Source organism: Anneissia japonica, unplaced genomic scaffold (assembly GCF_011630105.1).
Source record: "Anneissia japonica isolate Jap-2015-1 unplaced genomic scaffold, ASM1163010v1 scaffold5825_len372023_cov165, whole genome shotgun sequence".
NCBI lineage: Eukaryota > Metazoa > Echinodermata > Crinoidea > Comatulida > Comatulidae > Anneissia > Anneissia japonica.
Window position 1 is genome coordinate 357,981 of NW_022751237.1, and position 4,511 is coordinate 362,491.

Consider the following 4,511-nt stretch of genomic DNA (forward strand, 5'->3'; position numbering starts at 1 on the left):
TTCTTCTATCTCTGAATTAAGAACCTCTACACCAGACTCTAGTTCCCCGACTTTTAAATGTACCTCCCTATAATCAGATATCATTTTGAAATGATTAAGTATATCTCCCTCCACCTTTATTCAATGTACAGGAGCCTCCATTATTGTCAGCTTATTCAAAGCCTTTTCCTGCATGCCCACTAGCATATCGATTTTACCGGCTTTGTCGGTGGTGTTGCCAGCAACAGGCTCAGGCTCTACTGAAGCTGTAGGGCAATTGCCTTCTTTCTTTTATCATTTCTTAAGTTCATAATTTCCGTAGTCCCTCTTGAATGTATTAGATCTTTATAACATCAATTAAACATAGAGTAGCTCAATTTACACTATAGTTCATCACCTTGAGCAGAAATTTAACAACTCGTTTAGAGCACGTCCACTTGCTTCACGGGCATGTGCATAACTCCCTTTTAGAAGAATCTTATAATACCTTTATAAAATAATGTACTATATATTTGTATGAATATAAAGCGAAACAAAATACACAAATAATACAGACTTATTCAGCTACTGTACATTTAATTCAAACTGGCTAACTTGACCCATCACCTTCATTTTTATTGGTCATTTCCCACCGAAAGCTTTTTCCCTCAAAAATCTATACCTACCGATTAGTAACCACTAACTGTGCTGTAATTGGTTGAGTACCTGTAGCAGGCGTAGGAGGAACGATTTAGGCTAAGCCAAAACTAGTCCTGGCCGGACCAATTTATCCCGGGAGGACTAATTTTGGCCTTCCAAAATCAGTCCCCGGACAAAGTTTAGCGGCCAAAATCGGTCCCCCGGACCGATTTTGGCATGACAGGCCCACACCAAGCCAACACATGTCTGTCACAGTCTCAGAGTGCCATTTTTGGCTATCTAGATGTTGATAGTGGCTCGAAAAAGTCAATGGAAAACTATCGTCCAGTATCTCTGCTGCCTACTTTATCAAAATTATTTGAACGAATTGTTCATGATGCCGTTTACAATCATTTAAGTTCAGTTATTACTCCGGTTCAGCACGGGTTCATCCCGGGAAGATCATGTCAGACCAACCTTGCATTGCTTCTTTCTACAGCATACAAGGCCTTGAATAGTAAGAAGCAATGTGATGTGATCTACACTGATTTTTCAAGGGCATTTGACTCGGTCCCCCATAATTTTCTTATTTTTAAGATTTCAAAGTTTGGGATATCGGGTAACCTTTTGAAGTGGTTTTCTGATTACTTGACCGATAGACATCAGAGGGTGGTCATAAGTGGAACTTGCTCCAAGTGGCTTCCAGTACTTTCTGGAGTTCCGCAGGGTTCAATTCTTGGCCCGTTGCTTTTTAATTTATATATCAATGATCTCCCTTCTATTTTTAAGTTTTCTCAATCACTTTTGTTTGCTGACGACCTAAAACTTTTAAAAATAATATCCTCACTTCAAGATGCTCAATTATTACAAGATGATTTGAAGTCACTTACGAAATGGTCGGAGTCATGGAAGCTTTCCTTAAAAATTAGTAAATGTAAATCTTTGTGATTCTCACTTAAAAGAAAACCTATTTTATTTACATATGAGTTGAATAGTCAGGCACTAGATTCTGTTACTTTTCATAAAGATTTAGGTGTTTTAATTGATAATAAGTTAAATTTTTGTTTACATGTTAATTTTGTTGTGTCAAAATCAAACAAGATGCTTGGTTTATTTTGGAGGAATTGCAGGTTTATGAAAAATGGCAAGACATTAGTATCTCTTTACCGTTCAATTGTGCACCCCCATTTGGAATATTGTTCTGTTATTTTTAGTTCAGTTTCTTTTACACAAGCTCAGCGTATTTCTAATGTTCAGAATAAGTTTATTAGGTTTCTTAGTCATACTTGTCCCAATTATAATGTCTCTCTTATGTCTCTTGAAAATTGTAGAATTATTTTTGGCATGGTATTTTTATATAAAATAATTGTCCTCTTGTTTCTATGTTCAGTTTAAACATCCCGACTCGTACCCGCAGTAAGTGTTTACTTCATGTTCCTTACGGTCGTGTTGATTGCACAGGGATGTAATTGTGCAGGGCGGAGCCGGGCGGGGCCGCCCAGCCTAAAAGTCTACCGCCCAGTCTAAAGCAAAATTTAATGCCTTCCGCCCAGCGTCAAACGTACCTATCCGCCCATCCCGAATTCTTACTTTTTTCGCGAGATATCACATATTTCTAGCCTCAAACCTCATGCAAGCAGCCTAGCAAATAAAACATCGGAAAACCAACCAAGTGGAACTGCCAGGCTTTAGCGCTGATTGGACGCTCACGTTCTACTTGACTGAACAGTAAACTGTGTGATCAGCTGGAAATTGACGCTCCTATCAGTCACGTGATCTGTATGCGGTATTGAGTTATTGTTTTGAACGCTCGAGTTAATACACTGTAAAGATGGCCGAAGCGAGTGTAAATCGCTGAATGTCTGTTGTAAACGACATCAGAATTGCAGTGTCTGTATTTTCAGAAGTGAAATTTCTTTTACCAAATCACTGACAAATGTTCCAACATTTATGTCGGAGAGGTTAAGCCAATACATCAAAGGGAGTAAAATATAGCGATGGTAAAACTTGGACATTTTTTAAAGATAAGTAGGCCTAGTCTATGGGGATTGTGAATGATTCCCGTACGCTGTGCGCTACGCGACCCGTGGCAATCACTGGTCGAAAGGCTAAGAATAAAGCATAAAATCACAGCTTACAGCAAACATTTTTTTAATGTACAGAGTCAAAGTGTTACATGAATGCCAGTTATATACTACAGGCAAATTTTTGAATTAGTTTTCATATATATATTCTCAAATATATTTCTTAACCAGAGAGCATCTGTTCATGGTTACTGTACAATTTCGCTATTCCCGCATCCAATGTTTTGATTTTATACCGCATACAGATTACGTGACTACCCTGGCAGCAGCAAGCTTAAGCGCAAAGTGTCAATTCGCGTGTTAGCGGTGCTATGGTTAAACAAAAGCGTTTTCGGCTTTGAAAAGTGCTTTAGCCTTTGTAGTACCGCGCAACGGTTATCTTCTCGCGGTGCCTTTTGTAGATTATTTTCCCGAGTTGTCAGTGGATGTGTCAGTGGATGATTGTCAGTTGTTTTAGTTTTGGTTGTTTAAATAGACAACTGTAATCCCTGGTTCCCTCATTTCATGATTTAGTCTTTAAAATGTCATCCAAGAAAGCAAAGCAATCTCGACAAAGAAAAAAATATTTTTTCATATTTTTCGAAAAACGGTAAGTAAACGCACCTTATTAATAATTATTAAATAGATATTTATTATTATTTACGGATGTAGTTACTTTTAAAAAGCAATCTTCAAAATTATACTGTAAGTTAAGCCTACATTCAAAAGTTAGACATGATAACGTGTCACTTGTGTATTCCCGGCGCCGTGAGTGATGCATTTAGTAGTAGGGGATATCAATACATTTGAAAGATTTCAATCGTGTTTCGTACCGTGAATTAAACCGATGATTAACAACTATTTCCCACGCTACGACTATTTTTAACTCTCTGGGTTTTCCCATGTAGTGCGTCAGACCTCCAGAACACGCAGACGCAGATAAACAAATACATACAATTATACTGTAAACACTTTATTAACTCCTGCTAATTCATATTTGACCGACCAAAGATATGAACATTATTATCAGTATTGTTTCTTTATAATAAATAAACAACAACACTTTTTAAAACGTTGTATTTATTTTTTTATTATTAACTTCTTTATTCAATACTGCATAAATAAAAAATTCACAATCGAAAACTACGTGCTTCGCAAGAAAACGTCTGGTGAATGGAGTCCAATCTCGAGCTACCGCCGCACAGTGGGCCAGAATTGTTTCAAAGTGTGCCAAAAGTCAATACTCATAAGAAAATTATGATTATGTTAATGTTAAGACTGTTTAAGGGGTTTTCAAACCTGCTGAATTCAATTAAACTATTTTTAAATATGTATGACGTCATCAAATTACTGTTTTTTGATTGGATGAGTAAAATATTCATTGTAATACCTAGGCAGATTCATATTACCTTGGTTATTAGAACATATAAGGGTTTTCTAACCTGTAGATTTCAACGCAAGCATATTTAAATATCTATGACGTCATTACAGTATTTTTTTTATTGGACGACGTAAAATTTAAGATCTAGACAGAATAACTTGCCAGAGCTCAGTATGACACGAATGAGGGTTTCTAGACCGGCAAATTCAAATTAGAACATTTTACACTTTATGTGACATTATTAAAATACATTTCTTCAAAGAAAAGGGTGGGAAGTAGAGTGTTAAGAAGACACCTTCAGTACCCCCTTAGTCCGCGTCCACCCCATTAGTCAGCCCTCACCAGTGAAAATAAGCACAAAAGATCACGGTCAAACAGACTGAATTTACCTAATATCGCTATAATTTGCTTGAGCAATAATTGTTGTATTTGAATAGATGCTAAATAAATAAATGAAAAAAAGAAATTAA

The 4,511-nt window shown here is 36.7% G+C and overlaps 1 long non-coding RNA gene across 2 annotated transcripts in view; it reads left to right on the forward strand.

Moving 5' to 3' along the window:
* LOC117121617 overlaps nt 1-4,511 on the forward strand; it is a 27,578-nt gene that overhangs the window by 13,130 nt on the left and 9,937 nt on the right. The gene's annotated exons all lie outside the window — the stretch shown is intronic.